The sequence below is a fragment of the Elephas maximus genome, chromosome 7 (genome assembly GCF_024166365.1).
Source record: "Elephas maximus indicus isolate mEleMax1 chromosome 7, mEleMax1 primary haplotype, whole genome shotgun sequence".
NCBI lineage: Eukaryota > Metazoa > Chordata > Mammalia > Proboscidea > Elephantidae > Elephas > Elephas maximus.
In genome coordinates this window covers 86,701,834-86,720,437 of record NC_064825.1, presented here as the reverse complement: position 1 = coordinate 86,720,437, position 18,604 = coordinate 86,701,834, and the positions used below count along the sequence as shown (strand labels likewise).

General features: G+C 38.4%; 1 protein-coding gene across 11 annotated transcripts in view; it reads left to right on the top strand.

Annotated features, from left to right (window-relative positions):
- IMMP1L (inner mitochondrial membrane peptidase subunit 1) overlaps positions 1 to 18,604 on the top strand; it is a 96,981-nt gene that overhangs the window by 1,769 nt on the left and 76,608 nt on the right. For 8 of the 11 annotated variants that reach the window (XM_049890826.1, XM_049890825.1, XM_049890831.1 and 5 more), the window contains one exon: positions 18,243 to 18,354. The exons of the other annotated variants lie outside the window; for them this stretch is intronic. The gene's annotated coding sequence lies outside the window, so the exon portion shown is untranslated. The remainder of the gene's footprint in view (positions 1 to 18,242; positions 18,355 to 18,604) is intronic. 11 annotated transcript variants of the gene reach the window in all.

Below are 18,604 nucleotides of genomic sequence, written 5' to 3'. Positions count from 1 at the left end.
GTGAGATAAAGGAGCCCTGGTGGCGCAGTGGTTAAGAGCTACAGCTGCTAACCGAAAGGTCAGCAGTTAGAATCCTCCAGTGGCTCCTCGGAAACTCTATGGGGCAGTTCTACTCTGTCTTATAGGGTTGCTATGAGTCAGGACCAACTTGAGGGCACCTAACTACAGCAACAGTGAAATAAAAACAAAGTGCCAAAGCAATCCAGTATCAAATAGAAACTTAACTTGAATTTTTCTGCTTTTCTGAAAACTTTGAAGTACTACAAACAACTAGTTTTTGTATGTTTCTTTATAGTTTCTTGTTTCCTACTCTATTTACTTCACTCTTTAGTTTTCTCAAGATGATAATAGTGATGCTTTGTTTCATTACCAGAACTGAAGAATTATTTTCTAACTTTGTGATTTGGGAAACATGATGTATGTACACATTGAATCATTCCTGGAATGAGGTTATATACCTGTTATAGCACTATTATACATTAATATACTAATTTTTTGTTTTTTTGCAAAGACAGAAACTTTGCTTCCAAATATTGAAATTATATCAGCCTTAAAAAAAAAAAAAAAGCCGTTGCCATTGAGTCGATTCTGACTCATAGCAACCCTATAGGATAGAGTAGAACTGTCCCATACAGTTTTTGGGAAGCGGCTGGTGGATTTGAATTGCTGACCTTTTGATTAGCAGCCAAACTTCTAACCACTGTGCTACCAGGGCTCCTATCAGGATATACCAACAAACAAAAACAAAACCTGTTGCTGTCAAGTTGATTCCGACTAGTTTTTAGTTGAATTAAATATAAAGCATTGTAATATCTGTGGAAGGGAAGAGTTAAAATGGTATGTGTTTAGGTGTGAAATTAATTCAGCAACTATTTATTGAACACATAATAAATTCCAGGGAGTATTTTTTATACTAAGTATAGGAAACCCTGGTGGTGTAGTGGTTAAGAGCTGTGTCTGCTAACCAAAAGGTAGACAGTTTGAATCCACCAGGCACTCGTTGGAAACTCCATGGGGCAGTTCTGCTCTGCCCTGTGGCGTTGCTATGAGTTGAAATCAACTGGACAGCAATGGGTTTGGTTTTTTTGTTTTATACTAAGTACTCAGATTACAGAAAGAAAATACTAGTCTCTGCTCTTTTTGAGGTCGGGGGTTGGTGAAAGTGGGTGGGTAAATGCAGTCATTCCTTGATATCTGGAAGGGATTGGTTCCAGGATTCCCACAGGTACAAAATCCATGGATGCTCAAGTTCCTTATGTAAAATGGAGTACTATTTGCATATAACCTACGCACATCCTCCTGTATACTTTAAATCACCTCTAGATTACTTATAATACCTAATACAATTTAAATACTATGTAAATAATTGTTTGATCACCAAATGAAGACTTGCTCTGGAAGGTATCTTTTCTGTTGAGTTTCTTGAGCTCTTCTGGGAACACTGATGCTACGTTGGCATCACCTCAGGCCCATTCTCCCATGATCTTGAAGTTCTTGAGGCTGTAGCGCTTTACGTAACTTACCAGCCATCTCTTACTAGCCCGTAACGCCTTCCTCTCAGTCTCCTCAACCGCCTCACACTTAGCCTTTGAGAGATTGCTTTGACCGCTTAATTGCTTTTTAGGAGCCATTTATTCACAGAAACAAAGGGTGTACATAACACAAGTAACAAATGAGAGGTGAGGTGAACAATGCTCAAAAGAGTGCTGGAGAGAGACTGAGAATCTGTGAAATGGCCAAAGGCTACCGGGCAGAGTATGCCTACACATCACTTCATTCGCGTGGATTCAGTGTAGTGCTTGCCGTGCAGCAAATTCAAGTTTTGCTTTTTGGAACTTTCTTTTTTCCAAATATTTTTGATCCCCCATTGGTGGAACTCACAGATATGGAGGGTCGACTGTATGCTAATAAAACCTATTATAAAGAGAACAAATGAAGGGTGCCTAGCTTAAATTGCAAGGGAGGAACCTTGGGAAGTTTCTCTGAGGAGGAAGCTTAGTCTTGAGTTTTGAAGGATGTGTAGAAGATAAAGGAATTTAAGAGAATGAGAGCTGATGCAAAGAATGGGAAGACTGCAAGTTTAATAAATCAGTTCTCATGATTCTGTGCAAGTAGTTCTCATGAGGTATATAGGGTGGTAAGGAGTCCTTGTGGCTTCTAACTGAAAAGCTGGCAGTTCAAACCCACCTAGCTGCTCTAGAGGATAAAGACCTGCTCATCTCCTCCTGTGAAGATTTTTGTTAGGTACCATTGAGTCACTTCCAACTCATAGGGACCCTGTCTGTGTACAGTAGAACTGAACACCGCCTGGTCTTATACCATCCTTATAATTGCCTCTATGTTTGAGCCCATTGTTGCAGCCATCTTGTGGAGCTCTTCCTCTTTTTTGCTGACCCTCTACCAAGCATGATGTCTTTCTCTAGGAACTGGTTTCTCCTGATAACATGTCCAAAGTATGTGAGATGACGTCTTGCCATCCTCTCTTCCAAGGAGCATTCTGGCTGTATTTCTTCCAAGACAGACTTGTTCGTTCTTTTGGTAGCCCATGGTATATTTAGTGCTGTTTGCCAACGCCCTTATTCAAAGGTATCAGTTCTTCCTCTTAACTCTTCCTTATTCATTGTCCAGCTTTCACATGCATATGAGGTGATTGAAAATAGAAAACTCTATGTCACATGGGGTCACCATGAGTTGAAATTGACCCGACAGTATACAACAACATATAGAGGCCAAGAGAAAGCTGGAGAAGTTAGGCAAAGACTGCAGAAATTTTTTCCTTAAGGATGTGAGAAATAGGCAACTGCTGAAAAATTTTAAGAAATAACATATTGGTCATATTTGATAGTTATGACTTGGTTGAAGAGTGGAATTAAAGATGACTAATAAACTTCTGCCTTGAGCAGCTTTGTGGGTGGCGGAGGACAGGGAATGAAGGAAGGGTAGCAGAGTTTTTGCAGCTGTGGTGGTGGTGGTTTTGGAGAATGAGATATGATAGTTTTTTTTGTGTGTGTGTGTGTGTTTTCGATGTGTTTAATTTTAAATGCCTGTGGAGTATCCAAGTGGAGATGTCTAATATGAAGTAGACTATGTGAGAAAAGGGTCTCTAGATGAAAGATAAAAATTTGAAATTAATGAGCACATGGTGAGAGTTGAATCCAAGGGACTAGATAAACTCACCAATGAAATATATACCTTAGAAAGAGAAGGAAATAAAAAATAACAGAATAAACTTTAAGGAACGTTAGTATTTAATTGCTGGGTGGAGAAACAGAGAGTAAAATAAGAGCTGGAAAATGTTTATTTGATTTAGCAATAGTGATTTATTTGTGATTTTGTTAAGGGCATATTTGCTGGAGTAGTAGACTTAAAAGTCAAACATTTGTACTTAGAAGTGAATGGCAAGTGAAGTTGAATACTCTGCAAAGGTAGACTGTTGGGTAAAGGACCTAGTTTTACCCTAAGTCCTTAGCTCTGGAGAAATTACCCTCGGAGTAATTGGCGTACCTTGTTCTCAGCTTCCAGGCCATACCTGAGAATTTGTGCTGGGGAGTAGGGGCTGAACAGACTAGAAAAAACTTACCTGGGAGGCCTGTATCAACTGTCAGGAGATGTCATTTAACTTATCATTCAGGACTGGCCAATAAAAGCCCTGAATACTAAGGCTCAGAGAGTTTTCTGGTTGATGTTGCTCCAGGTAGAGTTGCTCATCCCTTGGAACATGGAAGCTCTGTGTTGGGAACCCTCCCAGACTTAACCTAGGTGTCTGTTTATATCCTTTTTGGTTATAACAAATCTGTAGTCTTAAGTATGGTGTATGCTCCGTGAGTTCTGTGAGTTGTTGTAGTGAATTATCAAACCCAAAGGGACACTGGGAAAAGCAGGTCAGAAAGTAAAGATGTCATGTGGACTGCTGAGTTAGTGGCTGACATCCCGAAGGGGCAGTGGGAAACCAGCCCTGAATTGATGGCCAGCAGCTCTGAAGGTTGGGGTGTTGTGTGGACTCCCCCCAACTTGTGGCTGCCATGTGCCTGTTTGACAGTCTGTAGGATGGTGTCCTTTAAACTTGTGATCTCCAACCTAGCTTCGGGTGGCTAGGGTCAGAGAGAGTGAGTGCCATGGGGGCAGCTCACAACGAGGATGAACTAATGGGAATGCGAGGACTGGATCAATCTTCACATTTTGGAGTTTGGATTTAATGCAGATCCTTGCTTCTCATAGACCATTTTAAATTTTTTAAAAAACAATATTTTACTGTGTTTTAGGTGAAAGTTTACACAGCAAATTTGGTTCCCCTGTAACAATTTTTATAAACATTGTTCTGTGCCAATGGTTACAGTTTTTACAATGCGTCAGTATTCTCATTATTTCCATTTGGTTGTTCTATTTCCATTTGGTTGTTCTATTTCCATTGATCTAGATTCCCTTCTCCCCCTTGCAGCCTCATCTTTGCTTCGAGGTACCTGTTGACCGTTTGGTCTCATATAGTTAATTGTTTAAGGGAGCGCATTTCTCACTCACAGGTAATGTTTATTTTATAAGCCACTATTATTTGGCTGAAAGGTAACCTACAGAAATAGCTTCAGTTCCAAGTTCAAAGGCTACCTTAGGGTGATAGTCTCGGGGGCTCCTGTAGTCTCTATCAGTCCAGTAGATCTGGCCTTTTTTAGGAATTTGAGTTTTGTTCTACGTTTTTCTCCCATTCTATCTGGGACCATCTATTGTGTCCCTGGTCAGAACTGTTGGTAGTGGTAGCCTGACACCATCTGGTTCTTCTGGTCTCAGTTTTGAAGAGGTTGTGGTTCATGTGGACTATTAGTCTCATGGACTGGTTTCTTCGCTGAGCCCTTGATTTCCTTAATTCTCTTTTGCTCCATAAGAGTAGAGACTAGTAGTTGTATCTTACGTGGCCGCTCACAAGTTTTTGAGACCCCAGATGCTACTCACCAAACTTAGATGTAGAACGTTATCTTTGTCAACTATGTTATGCCAATTGACTAAGTTGTCCCCTGAGACTCTGGTCCCAAGCCTTTTGACCTAGTAAATCAATCGCGCGAGTTGTTTGAATATGTCTAGGAAGCCTCCGTAATTGTGCATCCTTTGTGGTTTGTTATATATGTGGATATATATGCAGCACACACAAACGTGTATACATATACCTGCATACACACCTTTACATGCATGTGCGTTTACTCATATATGCCTTCCTATACACATATATGCATCCATGTAACCATACAGGTTTTTTGGTTGTTTTTACTATTGTTGCAAAATTGTATATGTTGTAGCATTTACCGAAATCGTTCGTTTTTCTTGTGTACTTCTTAGCGTCTTTATCTTGGTCAGGTTGTGCTGACTTCACCCATAATTGAGATTGCCTTTCCAATCACCAAAAGTAACAAGTGTTTACTCTCTAGAAAGTGATCCCCAATCTTTCCCTCCCATCCCTGGTAACCGTCAAAGAACTTTGCTTTCTGTGTATATATCTACTCTTGACTTTTTATAATAGTGGGACCATACAGTATTTGTCTTTTTGTGACTGACTTATTTCACTCAGCAAAATGTCCTCCAGATTCATCCGTGTTGTAAGACGTTTTATGACCTCCACATTATTCTTTATAGCTGCATGATATTCCATTGTGTATATACCACGATTTATTTATCCATTCATCTGTTGATGGGCACTTTAGGTTGTTTCCATCTTTTCGCTATTGCGAATAATGCTACAATGAACATAGGTTTGTGTATGTTTGTTCGTGTCACTGCTGTTATATCTCCAGGATATATACTTAGGAGTGGGATTGCTGGATCGTAAGGTATTTCTATTTCTAGCTGTTTGAGGAAACACCATACTGTTTCCCATAGTGGTTGTACCATTTTACAATTCCACCATCAATGCATAAGAGTTTCAGTTCCCCCACAACCTCACCAGCTTTTGATGTTTCCTGTTTTTTTGATCATTGCCATTTTTGCAGGGGTGAGATGGCATTTCATTGTAGTTTTGATTTGCATTTCTAATGGCTAGTGATTGTGAGCATCTTTTCATTTATTTGTTGGCTGCCTTAATGTCCTCTCTGGTGAAGTGTGTTCATTTCCTTTGCCCATTTTTTGATTGGATTGTTTGTTTTTTTGTTGCTGAGTTGTTGAACTTTTCTATATATCTTAGAGATTAGACCTTTATGAGATATGTCATTGCAAAAGATTTTTTCCTAGTCTGTAGGCTCTCTTTTTATTCTCTTCTTAAAGTCATTTGATGAGCGTAAGTATTTAATTTTTAGGAGGCCTTAGTTATCTACTGTATCTTCTGTTGTTTGTGCATTTTTTTTGCTGTGTTTGATAGACTATTTATGCTGAAAATTAGGTCACCTAGTTTTGACTGTATTTTATCTTCCAGGAACTTTATAATTTTAGCTTTAACATTTAGGTCTTTCATCCATTCTGAGTTAGTTTTTGTGCATGGTGTTACGTATAGACCCTGATTCATTTTTTTTTGCCTGTGGATATCCAATTTTATGAGCAGCATTTGTTAAAGAGATTGTTCCATCTCCATTGAATGGACTTTGACCCTTTGTTGAAGATCAGCTGCCACCATTTTACATTTTAAGAAGCTTTGCTGTGAATGAGAGAGATGGCATTGTGGTTAAGGGCTGCTAACCAGAAGGCCGGCAGTTCAGTTCTACCAGGTGCTCCTTGGAAACCCTATGGGACAGTTCTGCTGTCTCTGTGAGTTGGAATTGACTCAGCAGCAGTGGGTTTTGGGTTTTTTTGTTGTTGTTATTAGAGAGAGGGAAAAAAAGGTACTGGAAATAGACAATTGATAAAGAAAAAGACCAGGGAGGGAGGAGTGGAATTTATAGCTCAGAAGTGTGACCAGTATTGGAAAGGAAGAGAGACAACTCAGTGGCTAAAGGTTATAAATGAAAAGAAGTCTCTTTTTCCTTTTTTTCTTCCGTTCAATCTTGGAGTCTCTTGAGACCATTTTCTCTATTCATTTCATGTTCTTTCCTTCATCTACCCATATGACTTCAGTTATCACTTATACCCCAATGGCTAACATATTTACAGTTTAAATCACTTTTCTGAGCTCTAGGATCATAAATCTAGATATTTTATCTGTCTCTTGGATGTCTTAGTGGGACCTCAAACTCATAATAAAAAAAAGCCTCTGGTGTTTCATATGTCAGTAAATTATAGGAATTAGTTGTCTTGCTATACTAAGATTGTCTAGAATCTTTTTCCCAGTACCTTTTTTCTTAGTACCTTTTTTTCATATATCAGTAAATTACAGAAATTAGTTGCTCTTGCTGTACTCAATCATTTATGTTTCAGTGTACCCTATCCAGTTCATCACCAAGACCTATAGATTTTACTTTTTAATAGCTCTGTAATTCATTCTAGGGGTTCTGACACTCTTCTTCTGGTTCTCCTGCAGTCCAATCTCCATTCAAGTGCCAACCTGATCTTTTCAAAATGGAAGTCTCATCATATAATATAAAAGTGAAACTTATTAACAAGGACCTTAATGTAGTTCTAATTACCTCTTCAGCCACATCATTATCTATAAATCCCTTTATTCTCTGCATTCTAGTATTCATTCAATCTCCTGTACTCACCCTGCTCCCTTTCTCCAAAAGCCCACTAGTTAATTTCTACTTATGCTTCAAATCTGACTTCAACCATCATGTCCTTAGTAAAGCCATTTCACCTTGCTTTCAAATGAAATCAGCTATTAGAAGATCTTACACTGAGACTCCATAAGCAACATGTATATCACCCTTGTAGTTACGTTGTGGGACCCTTTCCCCAAGAATTCCAACAAGTTGATATTCTGAAAAGTGTTCAGGTACAATTGAAAGCCCCCAGGGACCAATTCATGGTACACTACAAAACATATAATGGGCATGGCAAGCAACTAGAACCCGTTATCACAGATGGGCACCCCTTTGGCTGGGTGGTCCCTCAGGGTTTTCCTGAGCCCTAGAGTTTATATTGTTGTGTCTATGTAGGTAAAGCATGTAACAAAAGTATAACAAATACTGTGAACGATTACTACCGAGCCTGTCTGTTTTCTGGGAACATGACTAAGGGAATAAATGCCAAGGTCATGCCTGTCCAGAGGAAGTTCCAGTACCCTGAATAATACCGTTTTGCCTCCTTCCTCTCACTGTGGGCACAGAAGTAAACCACAGTCCTCACTTTTAGCATCACAGATTTGTTTTATCTGTTTTTGTACTTTACATAAATGAAGCAATACAGTGTGTACTTTTATGTGTGACTCCATTTGCTCAGTGTATGGTTGTGAGATGATCGTTACTAATGTGTGTAGGAGATGATTTATTCTTATCGCTGTATAGTAACATTGTGTGAATGTATCACAGTTCATTCTCCATTCTGCCAGTGAAAGGAGTTTGGCTAGTTTCCCATGTGGGGCCAAACATTTTTCTAAAGTGGTTGTACCAGTTTACACTGTTATCAGGAGTGTGTGAATTCCAATTATTTTTGATCTTTATCCACACATTTTCTCTTTTTAATTTTAGCCGTTCTGAGAGGGTTGTGGTATAGAGCATAGTCATTTTGCCTTTGGACTGATGCAGTTGAGCACTTGTTTATATGTTTATTGGTCATTTGGATAAACCTTTTTTTGAAGGGTGTGTTCATGTCTTTTGCCCATTTGAAAAAAAAATAGAATTGTCCGTCTTTTCCTCGTGGAATTGTACAAATATGTGTATGAGTTCATTTTCAAATAAGTACATTTCAAATATCTTCTAGTCTGTGATTTGCCTTTTAATTTTCTTAATTGTCTTCTGATTTTAGTAAAAATATATTCTGAGTCATCAGTTTTTCTATTTATGACTAGTTTTTTATGGCTAGGTTTGCCCACTTTAAGATTCTGAGGAGGATCTCTGTGTTTTCTAATTAAAGCCATGTTATTTACTTTTAAACACTATGTCTTCAACCTGTTGGAAGTGATTTTTTGTTTTTGGTGTGAGGTAGTGGTAAAGGTGTATTTTTTCCCCTATATGAATATTTACTGAGAACGTAATTCTTTCCCTGCTGTATTGATCTTTTTAATAAGTAAAGCCTTTACATGAATTAGTTGGGTTTCTTTTTGAACTCTGTTCTGTTCCATTGGTCAGTTTGTGGTTCTTTGGAAAGATGAATGGAGTGTGTTTGGAAATAGGTGCTTTCTTTTTTTATGTTAATGAGGTCATATGGTGTAGGGTAGGTCCCAAACCTGATCATAAGAGAAATTAGAAAATACGTAGAGTCAAATAAAAATAAAAGCATAACATACCAAAACTTATGGGATACAACAAAGAGAGTACTTAGAGAGAAATTAATATCTATAAATTCCTTCAATTAAAAAAAAACTTAACCTACCCTTGTACCCTAAGGAAGGAGCCTAGTGGCACAGTGGTTAAAGTGCTCTGATGCTAACCAAAAGGTCAGTGGTTCAAACTCACTAGCCACTCTATGGGAGAAAGATGTAGCAGTCTACTTCTGTAAAGATTTATAGCCTTAGAAACCCTACGGGACAGGTCTGTTCTGTCCTACAGAGTTGCTATGAGTTGAAATCGATGCAATGGCAGTGGGCTTGGTTTTTTTTTTTTTTTTTTTTCATACCATGAGGTACTAGAACAGAAGAGCAAATGAAACCCAAAGCTACCCGAAGGAAGGAAATAATAAAAATTAGAGCAGCAATAAGTGAAATACAGTATATAAAAACAATAGAGGGAATCAGCAAAACCAAAAGTTGCTTCTTTGAAAAGATCAATAAAGTTGACAAACCTTTAGACTGACAAGGAATAAAAGAGAAGACGCAAATAACTAAAGTCAGAAATGAAAGTGGAAACATTACTACGAACACATATAAAAGTGATTATATGTGAGATTACCATGAACAGTTTAATGCCAACAAACTAGATAATCTAAATGAAATGGAAGAATTCCTGAAAACACACAAACTACCTATTGGCTCAAGAAGAAATAGAAAATCTCAACAGACCTGTAACAAGTAAAGAGATTGAATTAGTAATCAAAAACTTTCCAACAAATAAAAGTCCAGGATCAGATGGCTTCACTGGAGAATTCTACAAATTGTTTAAAGAAAAATGAACACCAATCTTTTCCAATTCTCCTAACATATAAAAGAGGGCACACTTCCTAACTCCTTCTCTAAGGCCAGCATTAACCTGTTACTAAAGCCAGATTAAAGGTATCACAAGGAAGGAAAAGTACAGATCAATAACTTCCATGAATATGGATGCAAAAATCTTCAACAAAGTACTAGTAAACTGAATCCAACAGCATAGTAAAAGGATTATACCGTGGCTAAGTGGGATTTATCCCAGGAACACAAGTGTGGTTCCACATAAGAAAATCAATCAGTGTAATATACCACATCAATAGAATGAAGGTAAAGAACCACTTAGTATCTCAGTTGATGCAGAAAAGGAACTTGACAAAATAAAAAACCCTTTCATGAAAAAAGTACTCAGCAAACTAGGAGTAGAAGGGAAATTCCTCATCATGATAGAGGGCATCTATAAAAAACCCATAACAACATCATACTCAGTTGTGAAACACTGAAGGCTTTCCCCCTAAGATCAAGAACAAGTCAAGGATACACGATTTGATTACTGCTAATCAGCATTGTAATGGAAGTTCTATCCAAAGCAATTAGTCCAGAAAAAGAAACAAAAGGCATCCAAATAGAAAAGGAAGAAGTAAAAGTATCTCTTACTTACAGGTGGTATGATCTGACTGAGGCTTTGAACTGGTTCAAAACGGCTCAGTCATGGCTCACAAAAATAAGAGCAGCGTATGCGTTTCATAGCAACCACGCCTCTTGGTCATCAGATTTCATCCTGAGTAGGAAACAGTGCTGCCCCACTCAAAGATGGTGGCCTACAGCACCACTTTGAGTCTTCGTCATTCCACACATTCCTGCCAATAATACAATAAGAGTAAAACTGCCCTTCAAAGGGTTTTCAGTGGCTAATTTTTTGGAAGTAGTATACCAGACCTTTCTTCTGAGGCACCTATGGGTGGACTTGAATCAACAACATTTTTGTTAGTAGCTGAATGCATTAACTAACTGTTTGTACCACCCAGGGACTCCCATTACTCACTAGGGAAATGCAAATCAGAACCACAAGGATGCAAATCAAAGCTTCACATTCACTAGGATGGTTATTATCAGATAAAGGGAAAGTAACAAGTGTTGGTGAGGTTGTGGAAAAGTTGGAACCCTTGTGCACTGCTGGTGGGAATGAAAATGGTGTACCATTTTGGAAAACTGGCTGTTCCTAAAATGTTAAATATAGAATTATTATGTGACCTAGCAATTCTACTTCCAGAAATACATCCCAAAGAGTTGAAAACAAGGACTCAGGTACTTGCACAACATAGTGAATGTAATTAATGTCACTGAATTGTACACTTAAAAGTGGTTAAAATGGAAAATTTATTACGTGTATTTTACCACAACAAAATTTTTTAAAACCTTTTTATTCTTAACTCTTGTTTTATATAATTGTTTTACCTGTTTTTGAATTGTGTTTTCAAAGGAAAAACTTTTAAAATTATTTTTGAATTTAATAGCCTTACTTTCATTCTGTACATTGAATTCTTTTATAATCTCTTCCATATTTATAGTAGTTTCTCATTTATAATGATGTGCCTTTTGAATTTTCTCTCAATTTTTTTCACTCTGATTAACTTTGAAGAATTAAAAAAAAAACTTAGTGGTATTTTCATATAATGAGGTCTTAGGTTTATTATGGCGCATCGTTGGCATAGTGGTTAAGCATTCGGCTGCTAACCGAAAGGTCGGCACTTTGAACTCACCAGTTGCTTTGAGGGAGAAAGATGTGTTAATCTGCTTCTGTAAAGATTTACAGCCTTGGAAACCCTATGGGGGAAGTTCTCCTCTGTCTTATAGTATCTCTTTGAGTTGAACAAAATAGACTCAAGGGTAGGGGGTGTGGTTCTTGTGTTTGGGTAGGTTTATTTATTATTTCCTTTCTGATGTCACTAATTTTTGTCTTTTTTGGAATGTATGACTTTCCTGCTTCTCTTCAAAATGTTTGTCTTTGTGCTAGCATTTTTTAAAATACTACTTTATATGAAAACCCAGTAATCTGTTATGGTAATTCCCAGATGAGCACTGTTTAGTAGAACTTCCTGCATTGATGGAAATGTTCTGTCTACAGTGTCCAGTGTAATAGCCACTAACCACTTATGGCTATTGAACGCTTGAAATATGGCTGATATAACTGAGGAGTTGAATTTTTAAATTTTATTTAGTTTTAATTAAACAGTTACATGTGCTAGTTATTACCATAATGGACCCGTGGTAGCACAGTGGTTAAGAGCTACAGCCGCCAACCAAAAGGTCAGCAGTTTGAATCTACCAGCTGCTCCTTGGAAACCCTATGGAGCAGCTCTACTCTGTCTTATAGGGTTGCTATGAGTCGGAATAGACTTGTCAGCAATGGGTTTGGTTTGATTTAGTTGTTACCACATTGGACAGCACAGCTCTAGGTCAACTGTTAGTAAACTTTTTCTATTAAAGGCCAAATAGTGAATATTTTACATTTTTATGTTTGCTATAAATATTTTTCCCTGACGTGTCTGTCAGTTTGTTGTACTGTGGGGGCTTGCACGTTACTGTGATGCGGGAAGCTACGCCATCAGTATTCAAATACCAGCAGGGTCACCCATGGCACAGGTTTCAGCTGAGCTTCCAGACTAAGACAGATTAGGAAGAAGGACCTGGTGGTCTACTTCTGAAAAGAATTAGCCAGTGAAAATCTTATGAATAGCAGTGGCACGTGGCCTGATATAGGGATGGAAGATGAGCCTCTCAGGTTGGAAGGCACTCAAAAGATGACTGGGAAAAAGCTGCCTCCTCAAAGTAGAGTCAATCTTAGTGGCATGGATGGAGTCAAGCTTTTGGGACCTTCATTTGCTGATGTGACACAACTCAAAATGAGAAGAAATGGCTGCAGACATCCATTAATAATCAGAATGTGGAATGTATGAAACATGAATCTAGGAAAAATGAAAATCGTCAGAAATGAAATGGAACACATAAACATCGACGTCGTAGGTATTAGTGAGCTGAAGTGGACTGGTATTGGCCATTTTGAATCGGAGAATCATATGGCCTACTGTGTTGGTAATGACAACTTGAAGAGAAATGGTGTTGTGTTCATCGTCAAAAAGAATGTTTCAGGATTTATCCTGAAATACAACGCTGTCAGGGATAGGACACTATCCATATGCCTACAAGGAAGACCAGTTAATGTGGACATTATTCAAATTTATGCACTAACCACTGCCAAAGATGAAGAAATTGAAGATTTTTACCAACTTCTGCAGTCTGAAATTGATCGACCATGCAGTTAGGATGCATTTATAATTAGTGGTGATTGGAATGTGGAAATTGGAAACGAAGAAGGATCAGTAGTTGGTAACTTGGCCTTGGTGATAGAAACAATGCTAGAGATTACATGATAGAATTTTGCAACATCAACGACTTCTTCATTGCAGGTACCTTTTTCAACAACATAAATGGGAACTATACACGTGGTCTTTGCCAGATGGAATATACAGGAATCAAATTGATTGCTTCTGCGGAAAGAGATGATGTAAAAGCGCAATATCATCAGTCAGAAAAAGGCCAGGGGCTGACTGTGGAACAGACCAGTAATTGCTCATATACAAGTTCAAGTTGAAATCTGAGAAATTAGAGTCATTCCATGAGAGCCAAAGTAAGACCTCAAATATATCCCACATTAATTTAGAGACTGTCTCAAGAATAGATTTGATGCATTGAACACTAATGACCGCAGACCAGACAAGTTGTGGAATAACATCAAGGCCAGCACAGATGAAGAAAGGAAAAGGTCATTAAAAAGGCAAGAAAGAAAGAAAAGACCAAAATGGATGTCAGAAGAGACTCTGAAAGTTGCTAAAGCGAAAGGAAGAAATGATGAAGTGAAAGAGCTGAACAGAAGATTTTAAAGGCTGGCTCAAGAAGGCAAAGTAAAGTATAATAATGATATGCGCAAGACGTGGAGTTTGAAAACCAAAAGGGAAGAACACACTTTGCATTTCTCAAGCTGAAAGAAATGAAAAAAAAAAAAAAAATACAAGCCTCGAGTTGCAATATTGAAGGATTCTGTGGGGGAAAGTATTAACAATGCCGGAATCATCAAAAGAAGATGGAAGGAATACACAGAGTCACTGTATCAAAAAGGATTGGTTGACATTCCAACATTTCAGGAGGTAGCATATGATCAGGAACCAATGGTACTGAAGGAAGAGGTCCAAGCTGCACAGAAGGCACTGGCCAAAAAACAAGGCTGCAGGAGTTGACGGAATACCAGTTGAGACATTTAAACAAATGGATGCAGCACTGGAAGCGCTCACTCATCTATGCCCAGAAATTTAGAAGACAGCTACCTGACCAATATGAAGAGATTCATATTTATGCTTATTTCAAAGGGAAGTGACCCAACAAAATGCAGAAATTATTGAACAATATCATTAATATCACACGCAAGTAAAATTTTGCTGAAAATTGTTCAAAAGCAGCTACAAAGTACATTGGCAGGAAACTGCCAGAAATTCAAGCCGGATTCAGAAGAGGGTGTGGAATGAGGGATATCATTGCTGATGTCAGATGGATCCTGACTGGAAGCAGGGAATACCAGAAAGATGTTTACCTGTGTTTTATTCACTATGCAAAGGCATTCAACTGTGTGGATGATAACAAATTACGGGTAACATTGCAAAGAATGGGAATACCAGAACACTTAATTGTGTTTGTGAGGAACCCGTACATAAATCAAGAAGCAGTCATGTGAACAGAACAAGGGGATATTGTATGATTTAAAGTCAGGAAAGGTGAGCGTCAGGGTTGTATCCTTTCACCATACTTAGTCAGTCTGTATGCTGAGCACGTAATCAGAGAAGTTAACTATATGAAGGAGAATGGGGCATCAGGATTGGAGGAAGACTCATTAACAACCTCCATTATGCAGATGACACAACCTTGCTCGCTGAAAGTGAAGAAGATTGGCTGTAGATTGTGGATCCAAGTAAAATGAAATCGGTGACAACTTCAGTCTTTTCTCCGTTAATCATGATGTTGCTCATTGGTCGAGTTGTGAGGATTTTTGTTTTCTTTATGTTGAGGTGCAATCGTACTGAAGGCTGTGGTCTTCGATCTGCCTTAGTAAGTGCTTCAAGTCCTTTCACTTTCAGCAGGCAAGCCTGTGTCATCTGCATAATGGAGGTTGTTAATGAGTCTTCTTCTAATCGTGATGCCCCGTTCTTCTTCATATAGTCCAGCTTCTCGTGTTATTTGCTCAGCATACAGATTGAATAGGTATTGTGAAAGAATACAAGCCTGATGCACACCTTTCCTGACTTTAAACCAATCAGTATCCCCTTGTTCTGTCCGAACAACTGCTTCTTGATCTATGTAAAGGTTCCTCATGAGCACAATTTAGTGTTCTGGAATTCCCATTCTTCGCAGTGTTATCCATAGTTTGTTATGATCCACACAGTCGAATGCCTTTGCATAGTCAATAAAACACAGGTAAACATCCTTCCGGTATTCCCTGCTTTCAGTAAGGATCCATCTGACATCAGCAATGATATCCCTGGCTCCACACCCTCTTCTGAAACTGGCCTGAATTTCTGGCAGTTCCATCTCGATATACTGCTGCAGTCATTTTTGAATGATCTTCAGCAAAATTTTGCTTACTTGTGATATTAATGATATTGTCGTATAATTCCCACATTTAGTTGGATCACCTTCCTTGGGAATAGGCATAAATATGGATCTCTTCCAGTCAGTTAGCCAGGAAGCTGTCTTCCATATTTCTTGGCATAGACGAGTGAGCGCCTCCAGCGCTGCATCTGTTTGTTGAAATATCTCAGTTGACATTCCATCAATTCCTGGAGCCTTGTTTTTCGCCAATGCTTTCAGAGCAGCTTGGACTTTTTCCTTCAGTACCATTGGTTCCTGATCATATACTGCCTATTGAAATAGTTGAATATCAACTAATTCTTTTTGGTATAATGACTCTGTGTATTCCTTCCATCTTCTTTTGATGCTGCCTGCATTGTTTAATATTTTCCCCATAGAACCCTTCACTATTGCAACTTGAAGCTTGAATTTTTTCTTCAATTCTTTCAGCTTGATAAATGCCGAGCGTGTTCTTCCCTTTTGGTTTTCCAACTCCAGCTGTTTGCACATGTCATTATAATACTTTACTTTGTCTTCTCAAGCTGCCCTTTGAATCTTCTGTTCAGTTCTTTTACTTCATCAATTCTTCCTTTTGCTCGATGTCTGAGAGCAAGTTTCAGAGTCTCCTCTGACATCCATCTTGGTCTTTTCTTTCTTTCATGTCTTCTTAATACTTTGCTTTGTTCATGTGTGATGTCCTTCCACAACTCTTCTGGTCTGTGGTCACTAGTGTTCAATTCTTCAAATCTGTTCTTCCGATGGTCTTTAAATTCAGGTGGAATATACTCAAGGTCATATTTTGGCTCTCGTGGACTTACTCTGATTTTCTTCAGTTTCAGCTTGAACTTGCATATGAGCAGTTGATGCTCTGTTCCGCAGTTGGCCCTTGGCTTTGTCCTAACTGATGATACTGAGCTTTTCCATCATCTCTTTCCACAGATGTAGTCAATTTGATTTCTGTGTGTTGCATCTGGCGAGGTCCATGTGTATAGTCGCTGTTTATGTTGGTGAAAGAAGGTATTTGCAATGAAGTCATTAGTCTTGCAAAATTCTATCATTTGATCTCCAGCATTGTTTCTATCACCAAGACCATATTTTCCAACTATTGATCCTTCTTTGTTTCTAACTTTTGCATTCCAGTCACTGGTAATTATCAGTGCATCTTGATGGCACGTTCAGTCAATTTCAGACTGCAGCAGCTGATAAAAATCTTTTATTTCGTCATCTTTGACCTTAGTGATTGGTGTGTACATTTGAGTAATAGTCGTATTAACTGGTCTTCCTTGTAGGCTTATGGATTTTATCCTATCACTGACAGCGTTGTACTTCAGGACAGATCTTGAAATGTTCTTTTTGACAATGAATGTAACACCATTCCTCTTGAAGTTGTCATTCCCAGCATAGTAGACTATATGATTGTCTGACTCAAAATGGCCGATACCAGTCCATTTCAGCTCATTGATGCCTAGGATATTGACGTTTATGTGTTCCATTTCATTTTTGACAATTTCCAATTTTCTTAGATTCGTACTTTGTACATTCCATGTTCCGATTATTAATGGATGTTTGCAGCTGTTTCTTCTCATTTTGAGTCGTGCCACATCAACAAATGAAGGTCCCAAAAGCTTTACTCCGGCCACATCATTAAGGTCGACTCTACTTTGAGGAGGCAGCTCTTCCCCAGTCATCTTTTGAGTGCCTTCCAACCTGGGGAGCTCATCTTCCAGCACTATATTGGACACTGTTACGCTGCTATTCATAAGGTTTTCACTGGCTAATGGTTTTCAGAAGTAGACTGCTGGGTCCTTCTTCCCAGTCTGTCTTAGTCTAGAAGCTCACCTGAAGCATGTCCTCCATGGGTGACCCTGCTGATATCTGAATACCGGTGGCATAGCTTCCAGCATCACAGCAACATGCAGGTCCCCATGGTACTACAAACTGACAAGACACGTGGGGAACAACATCATGTACGTTCATCATTTTAACTAAATAGCTGACTAATCAGTCTTACTGGCATTATAAATTATTTCTCTGCTGCCTTTTTAACCTCATAATTAACCTCAGAAACTCATTCTAACCTGTAGAAGTGAATTAAGTTGTATCTTCAATATTGCCTACAAATTGTCTACAAGATTTTGATGTATTTGAAATGTATGTGATTGGCTTATCAACTACTTCTTTAACTCATTGACCACATTTCTGTCTAGGTTGATGGGTATCTTATAATCTACGAACTCTCCCAATTAATTTTCTCCTGTACTTAAATTCCCTGGTGGATAAAGGTCTTTAATATTCTGAGTTTTAAAAAAATCATTTTACCCAAAGTGTCATCCAATATCTGAATTTGAAATTCCATTGACTCACTAAGAGGAAGGTGTATCTTAGCAACTAAGAGGCATTTAATCATTTTGTGTACTAATTCAGCTCTGCATGAGTGAGAGAAGACTTCATGTAATACAACTTTGATTTCCTGCTTTAGGAATCCTGAGACCATGGATCTCCCACATACACTTTGAGACATGCTTTAGATGTTTTTTCTGGAGGTCTTGCAACTACCTTAGAAATTGAAAGTATTGTAGAACAAACCTATGGTAAGTGGGATTTTTTTCCTTTTTCTTCTTGTTGGTTTGAGGTTCAAGTCAAGTGTTATGAATGTTGTAATACTGCTCCCTGCTGGACACAGTGTAATTTTCTAAAGTTAGCACTTAATAGATGGGCAAAGAGTAGACTCACTAAGGAGGGGTATCCTCAGCTCCATTTGTAATGGTAACACTATACAACAAAAGCAATTCTGTTTACATCATGGTGGCCATACCATCGCCATCACATTGGTACCGGGAG